The sequence below is a fragment of the Oryctolagus cuniculus genome, chromosome 6 (assembly GCF_964237555.1).
Source record: "Oryctolagus cuniculus chromosome 6, mOryCun1.1, whole genome shotgun sequence".
NCBI classification, from domain to species: Eukaryota; Metazoa; Chordata; class Mammalia; order Lagomorpha; family Leporidae; genus Oryctolagus; species Oryctolagus cuniculus.
This window is the reverse complement of record NC_091437.1, coordinates 48,442,229-48,464,334: the sequence shown is the minus strand read 5'-3', so window position 1 is coordinate 48,464,334 and position 22,106 is coordinate 48,442,229. Positions and strand designations below refer to the sequence as shown.

General features: G+C 37.2%; 1 protein-coding gene and 1 pseudogene across 4 annotated transcripts in view; one reads left to right on the top strand and one right to left on the bottom strand.

Moving 5' to 3' along the window:
- GABRB2 (gamma-aminobutyric acid type A receptor subunit beta2) overlaps positions 1-22,106 on the top strand; it is a 304,185-nt gene that overhangs the window by 50,258 nt on the left and 231,821 nt on the right. The gene's annotated exons all lie outside the window — the stretch shown is intronic.
- Positions 2,229-2,925, bottom strand: LOC103347981 (dnaJ homolog subfamily A member 1-like; annotated as a pseudogene).

Sequence of the window (22,106 nt, the reverse complement as noted above, 5' to 3'; positions counted from 1 at the left end):
TCATTTCTTTATATAGCTATCTATAATGGAATTAAAGTATTGTTAGTTTAAAAAGGAGCCCAAAGCTACTTGGAAGAGAAAATAGCTTAGAGGAAATTAGGTTGTTCTGGCAAATTAATTCTACTTACACAATATTGGTTTACAGATTGTCATGCCTTTTTTTTTTCTAATAATAGCAGAGCCATTTATGATTCTGAGGTCATGAACAAAGAGGACCATCTACATGACATGGGAAACTAATTAAGAATGCAGAGATTGGATAATGTGGCATACACTACTGTGAATTGGGGTCAGGGCCCAGTTCTTTGTATGCACCCTTTTATTTAGCCAACTGCATCCTTCAGGTCTTTGCTTAATTGTCCCTTCCCCATGGAAATCATACACTCAGTTTTATTTTTCCTTTAGAAACTTCAGCAGCTTGTTTTTTTTTTTTATTATAAATTTAATTAAAAATTGCTTATTAGTTGTTTTTGGTTTTGTTTTTTTGGCCTGTCTGCTTGCTTGCTTGCTTGTTTTCTCTCTTTCTCTCTCTCTTTCTCTCTCTCTCTTTCACTCTCTCTCTCTTTCTTTCTTTCTCTTTCTCTCTCTCTCTCTCTTTTTCTCTCTCTTTTCTTTTCTTTTCTCTTTCTTTTTTTTTTTTTTTGTAGCTATTTGTTAAAGTGATGCCCTCTGGAGGGGAAGGACTTCATCACTGGAGAAGAGGTCTGTATTATTATTATTTTTTGGCATGATAAAATACTGCAGTGGTCAAGAGTTCCGGGTTTTGAATCCCAGAAATCAGATTTAAATCCCATCCTCTACCTTTCAAGTCTCATCTATAAAATGGGGATAATGTGGCAAACCCTGTAAATCTTGTCTTATTAATCATCTGTATCCCTAAGAGAGGAGTGAGCTTGAAATTCAATGTATGGCTCCACTACCTAAAATATTGCTCATCACATCATAAGTTCTTAACAAATATTTGAGGAATAAGTGAATACGTGAAAGAAAGTACCCTATATCTGGCCCAGGTTCTCACTGAGGTATGATTATGCAAAAGAAAGATTGGAGCTTGTTCAGTTTTGACTGGCTTATGCAAACAAGATATTAGGGGTTCTTTTGTTTAGCTGACTAGAGATTATAGTACATTGGTCAGATTTGGCTGTTTAGAAGTAAGAACTGGGTGAAGACCAATCACTTGTTTATCAGTTTTCTGGTTTTACCAAGAACAGGGTATGCAACTGTATTCTTTTGCCTTAATGTCACCTAGGTTCCATCCTTTTTGTATTTTGGCTTTGGCTTAGCCTGAGAGAATCCATGTTTGCACTGATCACACTTAATAACCTAAAAATTTTCACTTTGGTTCAGTAGCTAGTACATAAAACAGTATTTATTTTAAGACAGTCTGTATATTTCTCTTTGTCTTAAATCAACACTAGAAGTGGAATTTCTGGATTTCGATATAGATACATGTATAACTTTGTAAAAATACTACCAAGCAGTTCTTCAGAGTGATATTCCAGAATGTATGGAAATTCAGGTCACTCTACATCTCTGCCAACAGTTGATGTTGCTCTTTATAAATTTAGTCATTTTAGTGGGAGGACAGTGGTATCTCATTGTGCTTTTAATTTGCATTTTTTTCTGATGACTAATGCTGTTGAGCAATTTTTCATGGAGATATTGGAGAGTTTGTGCATCTTCTTTTATGAAGTATCTTTTTAAGTCTTGCTCTTTTTTAGTTGGGTGGTGTGTCATTTTATTATTGAGTTGTAGCACCTTTGTGCATATTCTCAGCATCATCCCTTACAAGACACACACACACACACACACACACACACGTTTTCTCTTGGAATGTGACCTAACTGCTCTATTTTATACAAGCCTTTTATTTTTTCCCTCAGTACTTTTATTATAAAAATTTTTAGATAAACATAGCAGAAGCAACAATAGTAGAGACCTAGTGAGTGCACTTCACTGAGATTCCTCTAATGCCGAAGTCTTATAGAACCTTGACATATTCATAAAAATAAGAAATTAACAAATTTTTATAGATGCCCTTTATTGGCATAAGAAAGCACTGTTGCAAGTTTTTGTATTTGTAATTACTCTTCATTTTACTTAAAACACTACTGTGGTTGAATATTAAAACAAAAACAAAAGCAAGTAGTGATCATTTTATAGTGAATCCTTCACTTATGCACTGCTGTGTATAAAGTGTCCACAGTAAGTGTTATCCATTGCTCCCATTAAGAGGTTTGGCACTGAACAACTCCTCTGCCATGCTATTAATCATCCTTTATGTGCTTCTTCTTAATATGGTGCCCTTTCCTGGTTTGGATCAAAGACCACCAGTTCTACCTGATCCATTTTATCAGTCTCTTCCATTTCCTTCCTCTCAGGGAGGAGCTTTTCCAGCAACTTCCAGCAACGAGATTTTATCAGGAGAAGGAGAATCATTCTCAGGAAAGTTTAGAGGACTCTCTTCATGAGCTCTGTGCTAAATTGGCATGCCTCAAGTCAGCACACTCTGGAGATCTCCTGCCTGGAAGACCTGGCCTGGATGAGATGTAGTAACTGTGGTTCAGTTATCGAGAAAGGATATTGGTTTTTAGAAGCCACATAATGCTTCAACCAGCTGCGTGTCCACACATATAAACAAGCCATCTCCTTATTCAGTGAGAACAGCCTGGTCATTCAGATCTGACAAAATGCTAATACCTCCAAGTTCTGGTACTGTTATTTGGTCTCCTCCACCATGGAGTGTTACCTTCTGGCCATCTTTCATGCCTTATATGAACTTCTAGAATTTGCCTTTTCTGAACTCTTTTCCTTCCACTGTAGCTTTTACATCTATCATTAGGACTGCTGCAGTCCCCAGAGCCCTGGTACTGCATACGTACAGACTGGATTTCCAGGTTCTATCTGATGAATTCATATTTGCATACCAAGTCATTGCTTCTCAGTGTCAGTTTCATTCCACATGTTTCCTTTTAGGTGTTCTGTTAGTTATCATGGATCCAGGAGAGCATAAAGTATTTGTCCCTTTGGGACTGGCTTATTTCACTAAGTATGATGTTTTTCAGATTCATCCATTGTGTTGCAAATAGCATTTCGTTTTTTACTGTTATGTAGTATTCCATAGTGTACATATCCCATAATTGCTTTATCCAGTCTTCCATTGATGGGCATTTAGGTTGATTCCATGTCTTAGGTATTGTGAATTGAGCTGCAGTAAACATTGGGTTTTACTTGCTGATTTCATTTCCCTTGGGTAAATGCACAGGAATGGGATAGCTGAGTCTGATGGTAGGATTATATTCAGATTTCTGAGGTATCTCCAAACTGTCTTCCATAGGGGTTTTACCAGTTTACATGCCCACCAGCAGTGAATTAGGGTACCTTTTTCCTCAAATCCTCCCCAGCATTTGTTGTTTGTTGATATCTATATGAAAACCATTCTAACTGGGATATGGTGGAACCTCATTGTGGTTTTGATTTGCATTTCCCTGACAGATAGTGATCCTGAACATTTTTTCATGTGTCTGTTAGCCATCTGGATTTCCTCTTTTGAAAACTGGCTGCTTAAGTCTTTTGCCCATTTCTTAAATGGGTTATTTGTTTTTCCATGAGTTCTTTAAAATAATTTTCTAAGTGTGCTGTGGATTTCAGATATTTTCTTATTATTGACATCTAATGTGATTCTCTTGTCAGAGAAGAATAAATAGTTATTACATAGAATAAATAGAACTTATTACAAGAATAAATAGAATTACATAGTTTAGTAATTCTAAATTACTGAGATTCATAAAATTTCATAGCATATGATTTATTAGTTTATCTTATTTAATTTTTATATGCTTTAGAAAACTTTATATATATATATATATATATATATATATATATATATATATATATTCTTCTGTTTCCGGGCATGATATTCTATAAATATTAGGTTATTCAGTTTAGAAGCTCACTCAAATTTTCTGTATCCTGATTTTTGGTCTGTTTCATCCACTAACTACTGAGAGAATGTTGTTAGAATTTTTAGCTGAAGTTATGGATTTTGTTGACTTTTCTCTTTAGATCTGTCAGTTTTTGCTTCATATATTTCAAAACTCGTTAATTGCATGCATTCACATTGTATGTTTTATCTTTTAAATGTGCTCATGCTTTTGTCATTCTGACATACCATCTTTATATTTAGTTTTATTACCCCTTTAGAAATCTAGTTTGTCAGTTTTTAATGTAGCTGTTCTAGCTTTTCTATTTTAGGTATTACAATTCCTTTCATTCTTTTATATTTCTCTGGAACTTTAAATTCAGAATGTCTATCTGTGGACAGTATGTGATTGTAGCTTCTTTTCTTACCCAGTCTGACATTTTATTCCTAATAAGTACTATGTCTATTTATCTAAATCTTACGTTTAACATAATGACTTGTGTAATTAGGGTTTACATTAAGCACTTTGTTATTTCTGTTCCATTTCTCCCTTGTTAATTCTTCCTTTTTTTCATTCTTTCCTGCTATGCTTTTTGAAGTCTCTTTATTACCTTTTTTCTCTTAAATTATAGATTTTTAAAATCTATTTAAGTAATTTCTGTATCTCAGCGGAGATTTCATATCTGCTTCCTTGTTAAACACATCTTTTCCTTTAAATCCATGACAATGTTTATGAAAAATGTTTTAAAATTCTTAACTAAGAATATCAAAATTTCTAAGAAACCAACAAAACCAAGCCAAACACACAAAAGAACAAAAACCCTCTTGGTCTTCTTTCATTAGACTTTTTTCCTTTTGTGCTTTTCTGTCACCTTTTCCAGCTGCAACTCCACAGGTTACTTTGATGACTTTAGTCCAGTGTCTGCAAACACTGTAAGATCTATGGAATTCTCTTTTAGTACATGGAGCTCCCAAAATTGTTTTCTGCAAGGTCTTTATAGTTTTGCTGTGTTTCTATACCGTTTTCATTGACCATGCCTCAATGGAAAATCCCTTTGAGGATTTCTGAAGTGGTTTCTCTGTGTAGTTCCCTCCTCCTCACTATCCTGCCCAGTACCTTGTCACATAAGTTCTATTTGCCTCATCATTCTCAAATCTTGATCTCCATTTCTTCTGCCAAGCAGACTGTTGTTCCCTGAAAGATGTATTTTCATTGGCTGTGCTATGGACAGTGCTCTCAGGCATGTGATTGTGGTGCTTATTTTTTTTTCTTGACAATTTTTTACTTTTATTTAATAAATATAAATTTTGAAAGTACACTTTTGGATTATTGCGGTTTTCCCTCCTGCAAACCATACCACCCCCTACTCCCTTCCCATCCCATTCTTCATTAAGATTCATTTTTAATTATTTTTATACAGGAGATCAATTTAGTATACACTAAGTAAAGATTTCAACAGTTTGCACCCACACAGAAACACAAAGTATAAAGTACTCTTTGAATACTAGTTTTACCATTAATTTACATAGTACAACACATTAAGGACAGAGATTCTACATGGGGAGTAGCACAATGACTCCCGTTGTTGATTTAACAATTGACACTCTTATTTATGATGTCAGTAATCATCGGAGGCTCTTGTCATGAGCTGCCAAGGCCATGGAAGCCTCTTGAGTTCACAAAACTCTGTCCTTATTTAGACAAGACCATATTCAAAGTGGAAGTTGTCTCCTCCCTTCAGAGAAAGGAACATCCTTCTTTGATGGTCCCTTCTTTCTTCTGGGATCTCACTCAAAAGATCTTTCAATTAGGTCATTTTTTGCCACAGTGTCTTGGCTTTTCATGCCCGAGAAACTCTCATGGACTTTTTAGCCAGATCTGAATGCCTTAAGGGCTGATTCGGAGGCCAGAGTGCTGTTTAGGGCATCTGCCATTCTATGAGTCTCTTGTGATCCTGCTTCCCATGTTGGATCATTCTCTCCTTTTTAATTATATCAGTTAGTATTAACAGACACTGGTCTAGTTTATGTGACCCTTTGACACTTAAGCCTATCTTTATGATCAATTATGAATTTAAACTGATCACTTTGACTAGTAAGATGGCATTGGTACATGCCACCTTAATGGGATATGGAATCCCATGGCACGTTTCTAGCTCTGCCATTAGAGGTAAGTCCAAGTGAGCATGTGCTGTACTGTACATCTCCTCCCTCTCCTATTCCCACCCTTATTTTTAACAGGAGTCAATTTCCAGTTAAATTTAAACACCTATGAATAATTGTGTGTTAATTACAGAGTTCAACCAATGATATTATCAGAACAAGAAAATAATAAAAGAAATAAAATAGTAAGTTTTCCTCGACAGTCAGGACAAAGGCTGATTAAGTCATTGTTTCTCATAGTGTTAGTTTGACTTCTACAGGTTTCCTTTTAGGTGCTCAGTAAGTTGTCACCGATCAGGGAGAACATATTATATTTGTCCCTTTGGGACTGGCTTATTTCACTCAGCATGATGTGTTCCAGATTCCTCCATTGTGTTGCAAATGACTGGATTTCATTGTTTTTTACTGCTGTATAGTATTCTATAGAGTACATATCTCATAATTTCTTTATGATGGACATTTAGGTTGATTCCATGCCTTAGCTATTGTGAATTGAGCTGCAATAAACATTAAGATGCAGACAGCTTTTTTATTTGCCAATTTAATTTCCTTTGAGTAAATTCCAAGAAGTGGGATGACTGGGTCATGTGGTAGGGCTATATTCAGGTTTCTGAAGAATCTCCAAACTCAACCATAGTGGCTTTACCAGTTTGCATTAATACTAACAGTGGGTTAGTGTCCCTTTTTCCCCACATCCTTGCCAGCATCTGCTGTTAGTTGATTTCTGTATGTAAGCCATTCTAACTAGGGTGAGGTGAAACCTCATTGTGGCTTGATTTGCATTTCCCTGATGACTAGTGATCCTGAACATTTTTTCATGTGTCTGTTGGCCATTTGGATTTCCTCTTTTGAAAAATGTCTATTGAGGTCCTTGGCCCATCTCTTGAGTGGGTTGTTTTGTTTTGTTGTTGTGGAGTTTCTTGATCTCTTTGTAAATTCTGGTTATTAATCATTTATCAGTTGCATAATTCACAGATATTTTTTCCCATACTGTCAGTTGCCTCTTCACTTTCTTGAATGTTTCTTTTGCAGTACAGAAACTTCTCAATTTGATGTAATCCTAAATGTTAATTTGGCTTTGACTGCCTGTGCCTCTGGGGTCTTTTCCAAGAACTCTTTGCCTGTGCCTGTATCTTGCAGGGTTTCTCCAATGTTCTCTAATAATTTGATGGAGTCAGGTCATAGATTTAGATCTTTAATCCATGTTGAGTGGATTTTTGTGTAAGGTGTAAGGTAGGGGTCTTGCTTCATGCTTCTGCATGTGGAGATCCATCACTATTTGTTGAATAGACTGTGCTTGCTCCAGGAATTGGTTTTAGATCCTTGATCAAATGTTTGGATTGATTTCTGGTGTTTCTACTCTGTTCCATTGGTCTATTCATCTGTTTCTGTACCAGTACCATGCTGTTTTGATTACAACGGCCCTGTAGTATGTCCTGAAATCTGGTATTGTGATGCCTCCGGTTTTGTTTTTGTTGTACAAGATTGCTATAGCTATTCGAGGTCTCCTGTGTCTCCATATGAATTTCAGCATCATTTTTTCCAGATCTGAGAATGTCTTTGGTATCTTGATTGGTATCACTTTGAATCTATAAATTGCTTTTGGGAGAATGGACATTTTGATGATATTGATTCTTCCATTACATGAACATGGAAGATTTTTCCATTTCTTGGTATCGTCTTCTATTTCTTTCTTTAAGGTTTTGCAATTCTCTTCATAGAGATCTTTAACATCCTTGATTAAGCTTATCCCAAGGTATTTGTTTTTTTTTTTTTATAGCTATTGTGAATGGGATTGATGTTAGAAGTTCTTTCTCAGCCATGGCATTGCCTGTGTATACAAAGGCTGTTGACTTTTGTGCATTTATTTTATATCGTGATACTTTGCCAAACTCTTCTATGAGTTCCAATATTCTCTTAGTATTAGTAGAGTTCTATGGATCCCCTAAGTAAAGAATCATATCATCTGCAAAGAGGGCTAGTTTGGCTTCTTCCTTCCCAATTTGTTTCCCTTTAATTTCTTTTTCTTGGATAATGGCTCTGGCTAAAACTTCCAGAACTATATTGAATAGCAGTGCTGAGAGTAGGCATCCCTGTCTGGTACCAGATCTCAGTGGAAATGCTTCCAACTTTTCCCCATTCAATAGGATGCTGGCTGTGGGTTTTTCATAAATTGCTTTGATTGTATTGAGGAATGTTCCTTTCATCATGAAAGGGTGTTGTATTTTATCAAATCCTTTCTCTGCATCTATTGAGATAATCATATGGTTTTTCTTCTGCAGTTTGTCAATATGGGGTATCACATTGATTGATTTGTGAACACTGAACCATCCCTGCATACCAGGGGTAAATCCCACTTGGTCTGGGTGGATGATCTTTCTGATGTGTTGTTGCATTCTATTGGCCAGAATTTTATTGAGGATTTTTGTGTCTATGTTCATTAGGGATATTGATCTGTAATTTTCTTTCAATGCTGCATCTTTTTCAGGCTTAGGGATTAAGGTAATGCTAGCTTTGTAGAAAGAATTTGGGAGGATTCCCTATTTTTTGATTGTTCTGAATAGTTTGAGAAGAATTGGAGTTAGTTCTTCTTTAAATATCTGGTGGAATTCAGCAGTGAATCCATCTGGTCCTGGGCTTTTCTTTGTTGGAAAGCTCTTTACTACTGATTCAATTTCTGTCTCAGTTATGGGTCTGTTTAGGTTTTTTATGCCTTCATGGTTCAGTTTAGGTAGGTTGCATCTGTCTAGGAATCTAGCCATTTCTGATAGATTTTCCAGTTTGTTGATATACAACTCTTTGTAGTAACTTCTGATGATTCTTTTTATTTCTGTGGTGTCTGTTGTTGCATTTCCTTTTCCACCTCTGATTTTATTGGTTTGGGTGTTCTCTCTCCTTTTTTTAGGTAGTTGGGCCAGTGGTGTGTCAATTTTATTTTTTTCAAAAAACCAGCTCTTCATTTGGCTGATCTTTTGTAATGTTTTTCTTTTTTTTGATTCAGTTCTGTTGATTTCTTCTCTACTTTTAATTATTTCTCTTCTCCTACTAGTTTTGGGTATGGTTTCCAGCAGTTTTTCTAGATCCTTGAGATGCATTGAAAGCTCATTTATTTGGTGCCTTTCCAATTTCTTGATGTAGGCACCTAGTGCTATAAACTTCCCTTTTAAGACTGTTTTTTCCTTATCCCATACGTTTTGATATATTGTTTTATCTTCATTTGCTTCCTGTAAGTTTTTGATTTCTCTTTTGATTTCTTCTATGACCCAGTGTTTATTCAGGACCATGTTGTTCACTCTCCATGTGTTTGAATATGCTCAAGGGATTCCTGAGTTGCTACTTTCCAGCTTCATTCCATTGTTGTCTGAGATGCTGCATGGTATGATTCTCATTCTTTTGAATTTGCTGAGACTTGCTTTATGGCCTAGTATGTGGTCATTCCTAGAGAAAGTTCCATGCACTGCTGAGAAGAATGTGTATTCTTCAAGTGTAGCATGAAAAGTTCTGTAGATATCTGTTAGATACATTTGGTCTATAGTGTCGATTAAATCTGCTGTTTCCTTGTTGATTTTCTGTCTGATTGATCTGTCCATTGCTGAAAATGGAGTATTGTATTCTAAGTCTCCCTTTAAGTCCCTTAACATATCTTTTAAATAAACTGGTGCTCTGTAATTAGGTGCATATATACTTATAATAGTTACATCTTCTTGATCCCTTAATCATTATATAGTGCCCCTCTTTGTCTCTCTTAATAGTTTTTGTGTTAAAGTTTATTTTGTCTGATATTTAGATGGCTACGCCAACTCTTTTTATTTCTGTTGGCATGGAATATCTTTTTCTAACCTTTCACTCTTAGTCTGCATGCACCTTTGTTGGAAAGATGTGTTTCTTGTAGGCAGCAAATAGATGGGTTTTGTTCCTTAATCCATTCAGCCAGTTTGTGTCTTTTAACTGGAGAGTTGAGGCCATTAATATTCAATGTGACTATTGTTAAGTAGTGCTTTGCCCTGCCATTTTCCCAAAGATATTTCTAATATATACTTTGAACTTCCTGTGATCTTTTGCTGAGAGATTTTCTTCCTTTACCTTCTTTAGTATTGATGACCGTGTTTCTTTATTTCTGTGTGTAACACATCTTTAAGCATCTTTTGCAGGGCTGGACGACTGGTGACAAATTCTTTCAATTTCTGTTTGCTATGGAAGGTCTCTATTTCACCTTTATTCACAAATAAGAGCTTTTCAGGGTATAATATTCTGGGCTGGCAGTTTTTTTCTTTTAGTACTTTAGCTATATCTCACCATTCCCTCCTAGTTTGTAGGGTTTCTGAAGTGAAGTCTGCTGTGAGTCTAATTGGAGATCCTCTGAGAATAATCTGGCATTTCTCTCTTGCACATTTTAGAATTTTGTCTTTATGTTTCACTGTGATGAGTTTGATTTGTCATGGCAAGGATCTTTTCTGGTCATGTTTATTTTGAGTTCTGTGTACTTCTTGTACTTGGTTGTCTCTTTATTTCTCCAAACCCGGGAAGTTTTCTGCTAGTATCTCATTAAAAAGGCTTTTTAATCCTTTTTCTCTCTCCATGCCTTCAGGAACTCCTGGAACCTGAATGTTGGGTTTTTATAGTATCCTGTAGATTCTGAACAATATTTTTTAGATTTTCTAATTTCCTCTTCTTGTCTTTGGTTTGACTATATACTTTCCTGTGCTCTGTCTTCTAACTCCAATATCTTCTGCCTCACTGATTCTGTTTTTAAGGCCTCAACTGGATTTTTTATTTGTTCTATTGAATTCTTCATTTCATTTTGATTTATCTTCGGTATCTCAATTTCATGTTCTGTTGAATTCCTCATTTCATTTTTATTCCTTCTTAAGATTTCATTTTCATGTGAGAGATTTGCTTTCATGTCCTGCATGGATTTCAGTAGTTCGTGCATTTGATTTTGATTACTTCTAAATATTATCATCAGTTTTTTGAGTTCCATTTCCTGCATTTCTTCTATCTCATCATCTTCATAATCTTATATTGGAGTGTCCTGTTCTTTTGGGAGCATCATGTTGTCTTCCAAGTTATTTTTTCCTCAGTTGTTGCATTTGTTGTTCAGCATTTGTGGAGATACTTGTTGGTTTCTTCTTCTCTCCCCCCCCCACGATGGCAGCTTTTCTCATTGTACTATGACTCTGTAATGAAGTGGATTGTATCTCTAGAGGCTGTGGTGGCTGTGGCCAGAGAGCTCTGTTCAGTTCTTCAGGGTTAAGGGTGTGCCTAAGGTGACACACCCAGGTTTGGCATGGTAAATCTTCTCTCTCTTTATTTTTTTAATCACAAGGGAAGTAATTCTGCTCAGCTGAGCTATTCTCAGTGGAAATCAGTGCCTGAGCGCTAGCCCCAGTGGGTATAATATTCATCTGCTCTGTTCCAAGGACCACACAAAGGATCTGTTCAGTCCTCAGTGTAGGCTCAGATTTCCCTGCAGTGTCTCTCACTGAGTAGCCAGGGCCAGCTGAGCCAGATGCCCCTGCAAAGTATCTCACTGGGTTTCCAAGGCCACCCGAGCTTGTGGCATCTCCCACCAAGACAACTCAAGTCTCAGCCACACCATGAGTTCTCCTACACATCCTAAGTTTTTTTTTTTTTTTTCACAGTCCCAGTTCAGAAGTTCCACACATTCACTAGGTCTCAGCTGCCTATTATTACTCCCCACCAGAGTCAGGTTTCTCTGCTTGGCTGATTGCCAGTGCAGACCCGAGCTGATGTAGCTGTTACGTATGTCCAAAATGGTGCCTGCTCTGTCAGCTTGTAAGCCTTTGTAAGGTGAGTGGAGAGAGAGAATCATGTCCATACCGTCCCTTTTATTTTTTCTCTCCTCTAGTTAGGCTGGTGTACTTTCCCCTATGGGGCTTCAAGTCTCGTTCGCTCTAGGCTCTTCCTGCCACTTTTCCGCCAGTGTCTCGGGCTACTGCGGTTTTGTTTCACCTCACTTTCCTGCACCGGAGCAGAGACTCTCTCCACATCTGGAGTCCCAAGCTGTGAGTGCCCATGCCTTCCAAGTAGGTTCACCATGTCCCTCTAATTCTGGAAGAGTTTCCTCTGCTGTTTTTTCCCTAACTCTTCCCTGAGACTACACTATCTCCATTTTTATTAAACTATCTTCTCCTGGACTATCTGTGAGCCCCCTCCATATTCCACCATCTTGAAACCACCCATGAAGGAAGTGTGGTGCTTATGAATCTCCCTTCCTGCATTGTTTTCTTCCAAGTATTGTACCCCTCTGTCATCTGATGACCACTACTTGAACACAATTGAGTTATGTATTTTATTTTATCCACTTGGTAGTAAAGGGAGGACAGACATGAGATGTGACAGTGATAGTCTAATGCTGATCAGTCCTCATAGTAATACCAGAAGTTATAAATATGTTTTCATAACATGTTGCTTCTCCAAAATGACTTTTAAAAACATTAAAAACAAAGTCAAGAGCCTGGAACTCCATCTTGGTTTCCCACATGCATGCAAAGGCCTAAGCACTTGGATCATCATCTCTGATTTACCAGTCATGTTATCAGGGAGCTGCACTAGAAGTGGTTAACTAGGACTTGATCTGGTGCCCATGTGGTATTCTAGTGTTGCAGGTGGTGGCATTACCCACTATATCACAACTCTAGGCCCCAAGATGACTTTTAATTTTCAGACTATTTGGGTCAATCATTTGCACACACATGAAGATGTTCCATATCTATTCTAATAATGGTGACTATGTTAAACAATGAAAACATGGCTATTTTAAACTATGTATACTTTTACTCAAAATATAGGGAGCCCATCATGTGGTGAGATTCATTGTATTTATTGCACCCGAAACAATTATATTTATTCACATTGTTTTGTATTCTGAGAAAGATCTTTTTGTCCCCATCAATATAATTAAATTACATTTAATATTTCATAATATAATGGTAAAATTAAAATTAATCATTTATATAATATAAAATTATCTAGTATAATTCAAATATTTTATATTAAAGATACAAAAATTTATATGTGAGTATAAAATAATATAAAATAGAAGTATAACTATAGAGGAATTAGAATTATTTTTAAAAATATGATATTTTTATTTTCTTATTTCATATATCTTATGTATGCAAATAAAATAATTTGACAAAATTATATTTATTGTCAAGATATTTAGTATTTTTAAGAGATTTAGTATTTCTTTTTTTCTTTTAGAAGGGAAGAAATAGGTAAGTTTCTAGATTTAAATACAGATATATACATAATACACCTAAAAGGAAATCTGATTCAATGTCTAGTTTTAACAAATTATTCTTAGAAAGTTTGTATAATATAGGAAAAAATGTAACTAACTTAGAGTCAAATATGTAACTAGCAAGTGTCTCAAACTTTGCTGTTAACATTGAAAAATAAAAGCATAATTAGGTCAACATCTTTCAAACCATCAAATGTGAAAATAACACAATTCACAGTTTGGCACATAAAGTACTGTAAAGGCTGATGCCATTTACAATGAATAAGGGAAAATAACAACTATTTAAAGATCAGTAGCTGAAAGATAATTAATTCTACCTTACCAAAGGCAAATTATTTCCTCATCCTTTGACGACTCATAGCACCTCTTTCTTTCTAAGAGACTTGGCACAAAGTCTAATTTTTGGAAAGCAGTTCAGAGTTCTTTTGGAAAGCATGTCACATACATGTGCGTAGCTCTTTGTGTTTTCTTGTTAACTTTAGTTTCATAATGTGTTCATTCAGTTTAATAAGGAAGTATTTTACAGTACTGTTTATTCAAGGTCTTTTCTGGGGTTTAATGTAACCTCTTAAACACTGAAAACTTATTATATAAAACAGTCCATTAACTAAATGATGCATGCCATTAAATATATCAAGAAAAACTTAATTTAAAATAAAAATGTATTCTAAAAGATGTGGGAAAACTGTGATCTTGCCTGATATATTTGGAAACATCTTTTTTGTTTAACATTTACTTGTTTATATAAAAAGCAGAGATACATGGGTGGGATAAGTGGCAGGGAGAGAGAGAGATGTTCCGTCCACTGCTTCACTCCCCAGATGGCTGCAGCCAGGAGCCAGAAGCTTCGTCCCAGTCACCCATGTGGTTGGCAATGGGCCCAAGTGCTTGTGCTTTTCTCCACTGCTTGCCCAGGCATAGTAGCAGGGAACTGGATCCAAAGTGGAGCAGCAGAGACTCGAACCAGCTGTCACAGGGGATGCTGGCATTGCGGGCAGCAGCATAACCCACTGCTTCACAGTGCCAACCTCTGGAAACATCTTTTAATGCTATGAAATCTGAAATGCCAATCTCATCAATAATATCCCTTTAATTAAATAGGATTTACTTTCATAATGAAACGAATAACATCCACAAAGTCTGTAATCATGGAAGCCTTAGGGGAGGCAGATGCTAGAAGTTCAGATGTTACTTGAAAAGCAGTCGCAGAGTAAGAAAAGGGAAGAAGCAAACAAACAAAAAAACTGGGATGATACCAATATGAAACAAACCATTCTGTTAACCAACTCTCTTTTAAAGAATATTCAAAATAATAGGTAACTGAAAGACCAATTAATCCTTCTAACAGTCATATATATATCCATTTTTCAAATGGAGTTTCATTTTTTAAATCTCTAAACCCATCTTTTTTCCATTACTTGCACTGACATCAAGGTCATCCACTCCAGCCTCTTTGCTTAATATGTCAGAAAAAAGAAATGAACAGCCATACCTACAAAAAAACTGAAACTGAGTCTCAGGAAGATGGAAGTACTTATTTTATTAAGTATATAAAAACTTGGGATATTAAGAATAAAACAATAGAAAATAAAATTAGGGGCCGGCACTGTGGTGTAGCACGTACAGCAGCCGCCTGCAGTACCAGCATCCCATATGGCCTAGTTTGAGTCCTGGCTGCTTCACTTCCAATCCAGCTCTCTGCTATGGCCAGGGAAATAAGTACAAGATGTCCCAAGTCCTTGGACTCCTGCACCTATGAGGGAGACCAGGAAGAAGCTCCTGGTTTCTGGTATTAGGTCAATGCAGGTCCCGTCGTTGCGGGCATCTGGAGAGTGAACGAGAGGGTGGAAGACCTCTTTCTCTCTCTCTCTCTCCCTCTCTCTCTCTCTCTCTGTCTCTCTGCCTCTGCCTCTGCCTCTCTGTGACTCTGCCTTTCAAATAAATAATAAATCTTTAAACAAAAGTAAAGAAACTTATAAAGTATTTAAAAATATTTATACTTTATAAAGTATTTATAAAGTATTTAAAATATATAAAAGATTTAAAAATATATATTCTAATATTTGTGTGTTCATGAAATAATTTTAATAATTAAATATTCATTATTAGGATATTTTATAATTTTAGTTATTTAATATATCATTCCAGCTTTAAGGACATGCTATAGGTAAATAGTAGGCTGAATACTCTTTCTCAACTATCCCAAGTGTTTTCTTTTGTAGCAGTCAGCAACATTATCCTTAGAGTTATAAAAGTCATCTAAAGAAATGAGCTCAGAGAGAACCCAGATATTCACATTTTGAAATACTGCAATTCTGTGCCCACAGGACCTGGAGACCTTACTCCCTGAAACTACTTGCCTTGTTTCATTGCTTTTGAATAACTTCTTTTTTTTTTTTCCATTGCTCTTCTAGCCAGTAGGCTTGGTATTTGAACCATGAAATCAATTTTCCTCATCATAGAATGTGAAGGGCTACAGGATATAGTACTTTTTCTTAAAAAAATTATTAATACAGACAAGCAAGGCAATTAGTGTGCATTCATGTTCACAGTGGTTTGTCCCCAATCCTAACCCTTCAGAAGGAAGATAAAGCAGTTGGCCTTTTCATGCTTTTCTTTTATTCAGTCAATCCAGTAGTCATTATGTAAAACAGTTTGAAAATATTTGCCTGGATGACTCTTAAATTACTAGGAAATTTTTTTTATATTTTCTTTATTTGATTGTTTTAAAAATGCTGCATAATAATTTTATTAAATTCAACTGTTCATCGAAATCTTGAACTTGAATGTTTAGGATGAAGGCCATGAGGTTTCAGAGTTGACCAGGGCCCATAGGAGATTGAAAAGTCTAGTTTATTTCCATCATTTTGCAGATGGAAATATAAGCTCTGAGAAGAATTTACTCAAGGTCATTTTGATTCCAAGTTTGCTTTCTCCATATTTACTACCTGTTATTGATCATAATTTTAGCTTTGGAAATTTGCACTTGCTTTTTCTCTCAAATAGAAGAAAGAACTGATACTTCCCTCTTTTGTATTATTTTTGAAATATAGTGATTGATGAACTAGTGTTGGAGAAAGGGATGAATGAATAGGCTTAGAAACATGCAAGAAGACTCCAAGGGATTACTGCCCTTGATTTGTGACTGGAACTTTATAGATAGTTTTTCAGTTAAAATTGAAGGTCAGTACAACTCCAGGGTAGTAGAATCAGCAAGAGATAGGATATTTTTGATCCGTAACTATTTTTACAATGCATTGGGCCGGCGCCGCGGCTCACTAGGCTAATCCTCCGCCTAGCGGCGCCGGCACACCGGGTTCTAGTCCCGGTCGGGGCGCCGGATCCTGTCCCGGTTGCCCCTCTTCCAGGCCAGCTCTCTGCTGTGGCCAGGGAGTGCAGTGGAGGATGGCCCAGGTGCTTGGGCCCTGCACCCCATGGGAGACCAGGAAAAGCACCTGGCTCCTGGCTCCTGCCATCGGATCAGCGCGGTGCGCCGGCCGCAGTGCGCCGGCCGCGGCGGCCATTGGAGGGTGAACCAACGGCAAAGGAAGACCTTTCTCTCTGTCTCTCTCTCTCACTGTCTACTCTGCCTGTCAAAAAAAAATAAAAAAAAAAAAAAACAAACAAACAAAAAAAAAAAAACAATGCATTGCCATTGGTGCCATTTTAAGTGTGAGTGGAAGGATTAAACTGAACATGTCTCAGCTCCTTCTGAAAAGTAAAGCAGTGATTCTTCAGATACATCTAGAAGAAGTAACACATTTATGTGGCACACCTGCGTTCTGCTATTTGAATACTTTCAAGGATCAGTCGTGATATATTTTAAGGCATCTAATCCAGTCACCTTTCTCTTTCTGTATTTGTAATCATTTAAGCCTGACACATGACAAAAACAAAATAAACCCACAAAGAACCATGCAAAGCCTTCTTCTTTTTTGTTTTAAAGATTTATTTATTTGCTTGAAAGGCAGAGTTACAGAGAGGCAGAGGCAGAGAGAGACAGAGGTCTTCCATCCACTGGTTCACTCCCCAGTTGGCCACAACAGCCGGAGCTGCACCAATCAGAAGCCAGGAGCCAGGAGCTTCTTCTGGGTCCCCCACGGGAGTGCAGGGGCCCAAGGACTTGGGCCATTTTTGCTGCTTTCCCAGGCCGTAGCAGAGAGCTGGATGAGAAGTGGAGCAGCCGAGCAGCACCCATATTGGATGCTGCTATTGCAGGCGACGGCTTTACCTGCTACACCACAGTGCCGGTCCCCATGCAAAGCCTTCTAAATGTCATGTAATTATATATATATATATATATATATATATATATATATATATATTTGACTTGCAGAGTTAGACAATGAGAGAGAGAGAGACAGAGAGAAAGGTCTTCCTTCCATTGGTTCACACCCCGCCTCAAGTGGTCACTAGGGCTGGTGCGCTGCGCCGATCTGAAGCCAGGACCCAGGTGCTTCCTCCTGGTCTCCCATGTGGGTGCAGGGGCCAAGCACTTGGGCCATCTTCCACTGCCTTCCCAGGCCACAGCAGAGAGCTGGCCTGGAAGAAGAGTAACTGGGACAGAACTGGCACCCAACCGGGTCTAGAACCCGGGGTGCTGGCGCCACAGACGGAGGATTAGCCTAGTGAGCCATGGCGCCGTCCTAATAAAGTATTAATTTCGTGACTGTACTACATTCTGGTAGCCTTTTAGTAAAAATAATGAGTTAAGCTATACTTGCTGTACTTCTGAAAGTCTAGTTATTTCCAAATGTTTTTCTAAAAAACATTCTGGTATTCCATAGAAAGTAGCCCATAAAAAATCATGAATATGACTGGGAAGCTCATAGAAAAGAGATTTTCTTCCAGGTATGTAGAAAAGGGCTAGCTATACTCCAAGAACCTCTGTCCCGGAATCAGTGGAGACTTCCTGAATGAAGTCAGGTTTGAGGACAGACAGCATCCTAGCTGGAGATGGAAGTGAAGTAAGTTGTTTATGATTTCCATGAACTTACTTAGACTGAACCGAAAATGCTTATGGAAGGTGTCTAGAGAGCTTTGAGCTGTTAAGGGACAAAGAGACTTTCCTGAGAAAAAGGTTGTGTTGATATTATCTTGATGGTGCTGTCTCATAGTCTAGACTCCACAGGTCTTCACCATCATCACTGACTAACTAAATTCAGCTCTGCTTCTCTGAGAAATTCTAGTCATTAAAAAAAAATGCAGTGTGTTTAAGCCTGTGTCCCCATGGGACCCCATGATTATGCCCTGCTGAGCTCAGATTAGTCTGCCTATCAGAGAGAACCCTCCAGCAAGCCTGATGCTGCAGAGCGCTGTGGTGCTTTGTTTCTGGCAGTGTGATCACCATCGCCACACTGGGGCGGTGCCCTTCAGGTTCAGGACAGTAGGAAGCCTCAAAGAGCAGGTTTTGGAGCTGTGTGACAGATGTTAAGTGAACTACTTCTGCAAGATCCTGCTGCCCTGTGTCCTTAGAGAAGAGACACAGTCATTTTGAAGTCCCTGAGAACCTGGAGCAATGTGTTTTTGATCTAAAGCATGAGCTCAATGAGTTTGAGCTCTTCTTGGGAGATTTAACACATTTGAACTCCGTTTCTAAGCAGTTCATTCATTAGATGCAAAATTTCTAATGTTAAGGCATCTTCCCTGAAATGGTGGATATTTTGGGGTTATGTGTCTTTTGAATGGAAATAAGTAGCTGAGGGATAGGGACTTATGGGAAATATACCCATTAATTAGGTAATAGTTGAATCAAACCATATATATGATTAAATTATTTCCTATGCACATATTTCCCTAACTTTATAGAGATGTACAATTTAAGATTACTCCTTACAGAGTCATCAATATTGGTAGAAAATGTAACGAAAAAAATATCATTGTCCAATAAGAGAATTGGTGGTATTTAAGATGACTCCTCAATAGAGAGTAAAATGATGGTGTAGAAGACATTTAAGATATGTCTTAAATTTAAAAAAAAAAACTGGTAAGAGAAAAAAATCATGTTCTATGTGGTCTTAAATGTTTATGTTTGTTTTCTGGAAGGTTATGGGATATGCATTAACAGTGACTTTTTCTAGCTGGTAGGTTGTAGTTGGTTATTTTCTCCTTTAATCTTTCATGTTTTCTGTTTTCTACATTTGCTATGTATTATATTTATAAGAATAGCAGTAAATTTCAGTTGTGAAAAAATAGTCCTAATTGGACATGATATAAAATGAAAAATTAATAAACAATGAGCAGCTACTTATAGTTGCTTGGGAATTTTAAATGATTAATTAGTCTCCATAACAATGCTCTAAGGATAGTTTTAGGCCACTAGATTGCAGGTAGAAAAAAACAATCACAGATTACATAGCCAGTCTAAAGTCCAGTTACACAGCTAATAAGGAATACAGTCTAGGTTCACTCCCAGACTTCTCTGAATCTTTCTCCTGTGCTCTCACTGCCTTCCTGAAGTCAATTTCCAATGTCCAGTTTAGTTTTCATACTATCCTGTATGAGATGTTTGTAATTTCTTCGGAGTCCAGTTAGGAGTAGAAATCTGCAGTGTGACTTTATTACAGAAAGTGCGCTGTGAAGATTTGCAATAGTGCATAGAGGGCAGCATACCCAGGTTATCACCCAGATAATCCAGGTTATCTGCCTCAATTTATTTTTATTTTCCCCACTGTTAATAGGAAATGCAAAGACTTGGAACTGTAACATCTCTCTTTTTTGTGTTGACAAGTCATGAGGAGATCTCACAAAACCTGTATTTAGAACAACATATTTCCTTTTGATATTGTATCTGATTTTATTTTTCAGATAGTGTAGTTGAAACTTCACAAATATTAGTGGAAGAGTCTTCCACTTATGGCTACTATTTTAATCACTGATTCTTGAATATCATTTAGCCTCACAAGTAAAGAGTCCACTATTTTTTAGAAAGTTTATTTATTATTTGAAAGTCAGAGTTAGAGAGGGAGAGACAGAGAGAGATCTTCCATCTGCTTGTTTACTACTGAAATGGCCACAAAGGCCAGGAACTGGGAGGCTGAGGCCAGGAGACTGAAAATCTGTCCGAGTCTCCTACATGGGTGGCGAGTGTCCGAGCACCAGGTTGTCTCCTGCTGCCTTCCTAGATGCATTAGTTGGATCAGAAGCGGAGCAGCTGAGACTTGAGCCAGCACCCATATAGGATTCTGGTGCCACAGGTAGTAGTGGTTTAACCCACTGTGCCACAACACAGGACCCAGAGAGATATTGAATGTCAGTTTTTCAAGGCTATTTTGATAAAGCAGAAATTTGAGGTGAGTGAGGGCAATTGTCTTCACATTTGTCCATAGCAGAATAAATAATGAAAAATTCATTAAAATGAGTGAAATAAAAATTCATTTTTAAAAGGTCTAGTGGCATTAGATGATTCATTTGTTTTCAGATTATTTTGATATATCAGTGTGTACTTGCCTCTATAATATTTTTGTTTAGGATGATTGATATTAAATTTTTCTGTTTAATTCTTATTTTTAAACAAATTTTTAGGATTGAATGATGTTGTATACCATAAATAATAGTTCCTATGAGCGTCTAAAATAAGGATTATTCACCAGAAGTTTCCCTGTAGTATCAGTGTTCAAGTAATCTCACATTTCATATACAAAACAGAGTAATATTATGAATAAAATTTTAACATATTAAAAATGATTGCAACTTACGGAATAGCTAGATGTTATATGTGGCTTAACATTGTGCCATTTCTTTTGGCTTGTATCAAAAATAAATATAATCACTTTAAACAAGGAATATTTTATGTAACAGTCAAAATTTCAAATACCAAACCCTAGGAAAGATATAGTTAGAAAGCTAGGTCCAATAAGAACTTTATATAGTCTAACTTTTAGAGTTTTTCTTTAAAATTTTTATTTATTTATTTATTTATTTGAGAGGTAGAATTACAGAGAGAGGGAGAGACAGAGATAAATGTCTTCCATCTGCTGGTTAACTCCCCAAGTGGCTAAACACATGGAGCTGGGCCAATCCAAAGCCAGGAGCCCGGAGCTCACATGGGTGCAGAGGCCCAAGCACTTGGGCCATCTTCCACTGCTTTCTCAGGCCATAAGCAGAGAGCTGGATGGGACGAGGAGCAGCTGGGATGTGAACTGGCACCTACAGAGGATGCTGGCGCTGCAGGCTGAGTCTTAGCCTACTACAACACAGCGCCAGCCCCCCATTTTTAGAGTTTTGACTACAGATATACTTGGGGAACTGTGGAATGATGGAATATACTCTCTTAGAGGAGGCATTATGAGGAATGTCAAGGACATGTCTCTTTACTGATCAGAAATTTGTCTAAATGAATATTTTTTAAAGAAAGGGAAGATAAGTTCAAGTTCAAAATTATATAATCATGTGGTAACTCTTATTATTATATACTTCTTGGAGAAAGATCAAGTAGATTATATAGAGCAAAATTTCCCTTCCCTCAGCTAGCATTGTGGTGCAGCTGGTTAAACCACCACATGCAATGCTGTCATCCCATATGGGAGTGGCATTTGAATCCTGCTCTGCTGGTTTTTTTTTTTAAGTTTTATTTATTTTATTTGAAAGGCAGAATTACAGAGAGGCAGAAGCAGAGGCAGAAAGAGAGAGAGAGAGATCTTTCATCCACTGATTCATTCCCCGGATGCCTGCTATGGCTGGAGCTGCCCCGTTCTGAATCCAGGAGCTTCTTCCACATCTCCCATGAGGGTGCAGGGGTACAAGGACTTGGGC